The following is a 7,070-nucleotide window of genomic DNA, read 5'->3' on the forward strand; positions in this document are numbered from 1 at the left end:
TGCTGGGGTAACCAACAACGGATGCTTGAAATCGCCGACGAGCTTTAGATAGGTGCTCTTTTTTTTGCGTTTGTCTTAGCTGCTGTCGTAAGGATCTGTGGCGAGCAGCTACAAGCAGTGTTGCCGCGAAGCATTTTTAGTGGTAGCCAAATTCCTTTAAAAAAAGGGCTAAAAAAGAGCTAAAAAAAGTCGTTGTGGCTAAAAATGGTAGCTAAAATTGTTTACTTACATAATCATTTAAAGTATACCCCCAAATATTTTCGATAAGCAATGGTACCTTGAGAAACACAATGAAATCTTGAAAAAATCTAATATTTTATCCAACTAAAGACGTTTTCGTATAAAAGGGAAAATATACGACATCAACATGCTGGCTCGACAAGTGATTGTACCATCAGGCTCGACGCATATAACTTACCAGCATGCTGGTACAATATTTATTTCTTTACAAATGAGGTCGAGGAAAGATCGAAATGATATGAGCCGAAATTTCATAATTTTTCTACCATTTTGTTAAACATTGTTTTTTTATTCACAACTGCAAATCGCGAACTTAATATTCCACAAACACGGCTCTGAAATTTCCGCCTAAATATTTTTTACTTAGAAAATTGAGCTAATTTCACCACTCACGCTCATGCTGGTACAATCATACAATTTTCAAATAGTTTTTGAAGCCGCAAAATCAGCTGGTATAATCACACCACAAGAACATACACGGTCAATCGACTTGATGGGCCATTTAACTAATGAAGCATATTAGGGGCCAGTTTTTCAGTGCACGGCTGTGGTTCAAACTAAGTTTAAACGCCCGGTCCTGCTGGTTTAAACTAAGATCAGCCAATCAAGTGTAAGCCAGCTGTTCAATTTAAACCCAGATTACTTAATCTGAGTTTAAACTGACACTGAAAAACTGGCCCTAAGGGCCGTAAACTTATCTATTTTAAACTATAGTTAAATCGTTAATAGATATGTAACTAAAAAACAGCCCTAACAATTATACTGTATGTATGTTTAAAAACGTAAGGAACATACAATACATATGTATATGTCAGTCTTTCTTAGTATAAAAATTTATCTCGTACATAAATGCAAAAAAAAATAGATCGAATTAAGCGTATACAACTTTTTCATGCCCAGTATGAATAAATTCTCCAAAGGGCTAAAAAAGGGCTAGGGGCAATTTTAAATTTATGTGGCCAAAAAAAGTATGTGGTAGCTAAATCTAGCCACCAAAGGTCTAAAACGGCAACACTGGCTACAAGCAACTCGCGCATGCTAGGCTCTTCAATGACTCTTTCAGCTGGCTGAGTTGCGGATAGGCACCTGGTTGGTGTGGAATTGCTTATTGTGGTAGTCTAAAAATAACTGCGCATAGTGGCGGCAGGCAGGTGTTGCTCATTGTGGTGTGTTATTCGTTTCTCGCTGTTTGTTGCGTGCTTATCCTCGATGTTTGTAGGTGCGTAATTAACGCGCTGGCGTGTAGGGGAACTTCGGTGTAGGGCACAAGAATTGATGTCTTTTTTTTATGGAATATTTTTGACTTTACAAACTCTAATAAGGACCCTGTTTTGTTGTTCTTATATGAGACGTAAGCAGACACCGATACAAATTTAATTTTCCAACAAGAATTTTATCACTTACTAAATTTTTTTTTATTGGTATTTCAAATTAATCGGAGTTTCTTATTTTCGATGAAGGAGTGTATTTAGCTACAAAATACTATAAAATAGCGCACCACTAAAAAAACAGATTTCCAAAAAAGCTCAGTTACGCAGATTCTCGAATAATGTTTTATCGTAGTAAAAAGAAAATATGGCTTCAGATGTATAAGTATCTTCAATCTGGATGGGTGAAACCACTTCTCACCCATCTGAGGGAAGAATACAAAAGATATAGCAAAACCCTACAAGCAAAATGGCTAGCCCGCATGGGCATTACTGGTGTGATGACAGCAACACGAAGCGCGAATCTTGATATATGTACATCTAGACATGGTTCTCTGCGCATGGTAATCGAGATGAGGCTCTACCTTTTGCAGCAATACTCATGTAAGGGGAAAATGTGGAAGATATGATGCTTATCCCTTTCAGGATCAAGGCAAACATGTTTCTCAATATGCTCTTTACTTATCTATGTTAAATGGATTTCAGCTGTTTTTAAATTTCTTATAATATCATACAATTTTAGCAAATATATTTAAAAATAAAAATATCTACCAAAAATTTGGGAAAAAAACTATTTTCCTCAGTACTTTTTGAAAAAAAAAATTGATTTTGGTGAAAATACATTTTAGGAAAGGAATATGTTTATCAATATTATAAAAAGTCGAATATAGGTACATGCATGCTTTAGAAATGTTTTTTTTCTGGTGAATTGTTTCACTCAAAAATTCGAAAAAAAATATTTTTTTGGAAATTGTTTGGGCTAAAATTATTTAGTTTTTAGGGAAAAATTAATTATGTTTTAGGAAACTTTGTTTTTTTTTTGAGAACTAATACTAATATCTGCATATGTAAGTATGTACTTAGCTAAATTTTTTTAGTTTTTGGATTATGACACTATTGAAGTAAATGAGCGATGTGTATTAAAAAAAAAAATATTCAAACAAAATTATAACTTACCAAACTTTAAATGAAACAGAAAAAATATTTTTGGAAGCAGTACTTTTATTGAGAAAAATATTTTTTTTCGATAAAACGGCAATGAAAATTTGGTTTAATTTAATTTAATTTAAATATTAATAGATAATTTTTGGATAAAAGATTTTTTTTTAGAAAATAATTTGTAGAAAAAACTGATTTTTAAGTAATTTTTTTTTGGAAAAAAATATTTTTTGAGTATTTTGGGGAAAAAGTTTTTCAAGAAGAAACATTTAACCAAAAACTTACCTGAAATTGCAAAAGTTATTTTTTTTAGAAAAAAGTTATATAATTCCTTAATAAGTATTTAGAAGTTATTTATGAAATTTTTAAAAAATATTGTTAACTGAAAAAAAAAATATGAGGACAACTGTTTAGGAAATTCCTTTTTTTTGGCACTGGATTTTTTTTTTTGCTTCAGATTTTGTTTACTATTTTTTATTTTTAGAATTATATGTATTCCTTCCGAGCTTTGATTTCGTACATAAATGTAATGGAACCTACAGCGGCAATGGATGGCCAAAACCCTGGAATGAGACATTTGGTAAACTAATGTATCCAAGATGGTACATGGCGCCGCAGCAGATGTCTATGGTATACAGCCTAAAAGGTCGTTTTCCCTAGCATGGTGTCTGTTCACTATGTCTTTTAAACTGTGCTACATGCCAATGAACTATTGTGGCAGTAATCACTCGGGCAGCAGAGCGGCGCATAACGTGACTACAGCGGCCAAAAATAGTAAAACCAGACTAGAATCTAGTTAGATACTTTTAAAAAAGTAATTACGAATATTTTCTTCAAAATATCCAATTAATCGCAATGCAATTTTTTATTTTAAAGAAATGCATATTTGCAGTCATGGTACAAAGTTAACGTAGAAACAATTTGTGAGAAAAAATGTTGAGTTTGTTGCAAGTACTCAACTGAATTTTCTACTAGTGTGGATATATATACTCATATTTATGACCAGTTCTTTAATATATCTGTGGGCTAGCACTGCTTTAAATTTGTATACATATGTATGTATATATACATACATAGCACTATTGTTCCTTTTATGGACATACCCCCTGTAAAATGTATTGAATTATTATATTTTAGCTGAAGGAAAAACATTTTATATGTATAAATAATGAATATACATTAGAGTCGGTCAATTTGTATGGGAGCTTTTTTCGGCTATGCGCACAAAACGATTCTATGCGCAATTCTAAGTAAACTTTCGAGTTTTCCAAATTGCGAAAAAGGGCTTCTTAGCATTATGCTGTACTGTCATAAAGAAGTGCTTAAATTTTTTACAAAAAATGCTATAAGGGTTTTTTTGGTATGAGGAATCCCTTTTCTGCACTCATCGTTTTCTTAAAATTCCACCAGAGGGCGCAGCAGTGAAAACTTTCACATTTTCTTCAAAACATATTTTCGCAATTTGCAAACTCCAAACTGATTTTAGACCCATGGTTTCTTCAGCGAATTTGCTTAAAATTACACGTAGGATCCTCCTATTCTAAACGCGAATAGTGAGAAAAAATTACCCGCCCTAATATATGTACATATGTATACCTAATAAAAATATATGTAAAAAATGCCAATATATGAAGATATGCATATGTGACCTGGTCTACGAAAAGGGAGCTTACGTGCGAAAACTAGTTTTCTGTGAAAAAGCTGTTAAAAGTAAGCAACTCGTTTCGTCAGTTTCTCATTATCTCGTTAATTGTTCTCCGCGCCGGACGTCCAGTAAGTGTTGTTGTTGGTCCAGTAAGTATTGTTGTTGGTCGGAATATTATTATAGTTCATCGTGTAAGTTGCTAGTGTGGAACATTTAAAAAAGTAACACTGAAGAAGTGACGTTTACTGTTTCTGTTGATTATCGTCTTCGCATTTCGCATGAAATGAAACATGAGTGTTGATGAGGAGTTCAGTGCCGTATACGGACAATATTTCCATGAAAAGGATGATGAAAACGATGATGAGAACTATGAAGAGAGCGATGATGATGAAGACGAAGTATGTGTATCTCAGGCAGAAGATGATACCGAACAAACTTTTGTTAAGATGGACCTGTATGTTGTTGATGTAAAGGAGGAGGAGCTGGTAAGAAAATTTCTGTCAAAAGATTGTTGTAATAATGAATGCCATACACTGATACCACGGGAAATGATCGAGAGTACGCGGAACAATTGTTTAGAGATGTCCAAAAATGAACTTGATTTAGTGATACTAAGTCACATCGAAGCTGGAATTATGAGTAACGAAAAGCTAGAAAGTGTATACGCAAAGCTTGCTGGGCGGAAGAAATATGGACAGAGAGATACATAAACTACTCAGCATTGTTATTTTTGGCCCATAATACGTTTTTCTAGTGTATAATCATGTCTTTATAGCTTATAATTCAATGTATTTTGTTCATTACCAATAAATTATATTCTGTCGTATTTTTACTCTTCTTTCTCTACATTTTTAGTACACTTCTAAGCAAGTTAGGATTTTCTGCTTTTCACCACGTGAAAAAGCATCTCATCTTCCATCCGAATCAACCAAAAAGTGAAAATTGATTTTTTTACACCTAAGCCCCCTTTCCGTAGACCAGGTCACATATGTAGATATTTCTAACTGGCGAATCTGTTATTCAGCTGCAGACACGAGTCTCCATGAGTGGACAGTTTGGCCGTGATGTCCTGTTTGCCGCATCTCCGATTTTGTCGTACAAAATATATGCATGTAGAATTGCAAGTTTCAATGCAAATATATTCCATGTGTATGATTTATTACGCAGGAATGGTAAATCTTTTTGTTTTTGTCATTACTAACAGGAAGAGGGAGGGACAGCTTTAGAAATGAAATAAATATATGTAACTAATACCTTTTTTGTTTTTTTAACAAATTTATCAATAAAATATAATTTTTTTAGATCTTTAGAACTATAGAAATAATATGATTGCCATTTGTTTTCGTAAAAGTACTCACATCGCATTAGTTATATTTTTATGTATTTGTTACTTAGATACATATTTATGTAGGTACATATTTGCCAAGAATGATAGAATACAAGATTGCTCCAATGAGAGAGGATTTTTGAGCGTAATTTTTGCGTGACGTCATCTTGGTGCAATTGCGAGAGGGAAATGCCAAAACGCATAGAAAAATATGTAAACAATGCAGAAAAATGTGTTAATTTTAATATTACATGGCCCAATTTTGCAGGAATCAGTAAATATACAAAGATTGATTAACTAGGAGCACGTAAAAATAATGTTGGACATGTAGCCCTTTAGTACGATTTTTAGCACATGAAAAAATTGATGTATTAACAGTGTTTGCAATTTCATGTAGACCAAAATGAAGGTGTGCAGCAAAGTGAATTTTTGGACTCGCCATTGTAAAAAGTCATGCAGAGTGCATATTTATATTTGTGGACGGTAGCCAACCACCATAAACTCCACAGCTTTTATTTGATGACTTTTGTACCATTTCCGAGAGGATGCATGAGTGTGGCGTCTTTGGAAGCAAATATTCCATGTCAGTAAAACATAATTTAAGCTGAACTTTTAAATGTATAATAATTTGGGCACTGTTTTGTATTAGGTCCGTAACACCGCGGTAAGCTGCCGCTTGAATTAGCGCCTGGCGGCCTTATCCACTGGTGCATTACCTCATACCAGCACTAAACGAATCAGGTACTAACAAAAATAAGTAGGTAGTGAAGTTCATGTATCTATTTACTGTAGAAACTGCTTTTGTATGTATGCCATTGCTAGCAAACTAAACCAGCAACTGTCTACATTCACCATGGAAATATACATACATACTACAATTCACCAAGGAAAGGCCAACATAGTTCCATGTAGAAGCTCATAGCTCACACACATAGCACAAAGCTCGATTTGGTGTTTAATGCATGTCCTCCCCGCCAGAACTGCTTCCACTTTTTTGCCAGGTTTGCGTCCGTAGGAAACGAAAAAAAACTTATATAGCACACTTTCCTTTTGTTTTCACTATTACACTTTGCCAATGCACACTTCATTTTGGTTTTTAATGTCTCAATAATTGTTTAAAACCACGCAGAAATATTAACGCACAAATATTAAAATTGTTATTTGTTTTTTTTCGTATGCTCACAATCAACAATTGCACCAAGATGACGTCACGCACACAGCTTATTCTGTCAAAATCACAAAGAGCGGATTAGCAGTACCGCGATTGGCGCAATCTCTATTTATCTCAATCGTGCATATTTGCTATATAATTTACTTCTCTTTTTTTACAAGACTTCTCTTATTCTTCGTAAGAACGTGTTCGAATTCCATTTTTCCTAATTATGAAAAAATGCTCTTAATTTATGTGCGCTCTTCATTGTCATATTTCCAATGGTTTAACTCTTAAGCTCGTCGGCGATTTCAAGCATCCGTTGTTGGTTACCCCAGCAAC

General features: G+C 33.8%; 1 protein-coding gene across 1 annotated transcript in view; it reads left to right on the forward strand.

Annotated features, from left to right (window-relative positions):
* Positions 1–7,070, forward strand: part of LOC118740976 (protein escargot-like) — a 20,277-nt gene that overhangs the window by 750 nt on the left and 12,457 nt on the right. The window lies entirely within an intron of this gene.

This window comes from Rhagoletis pomonella, unplaced genomic scaffold (genome assembly GCF_013731165.1).
Source record: "Rhagoletis pomonella isolate Grant_MI unplaced genomic scaffold, Rhpom_1.0 Rhpom_scaffold_00006, whole genome shotgun sequence".
NCBI lineage: Eukaryota > Metazoa > Arthropoda > Insecta > Diptera > Tephritidae > Rhagoletis > Rhagoletis pomonella.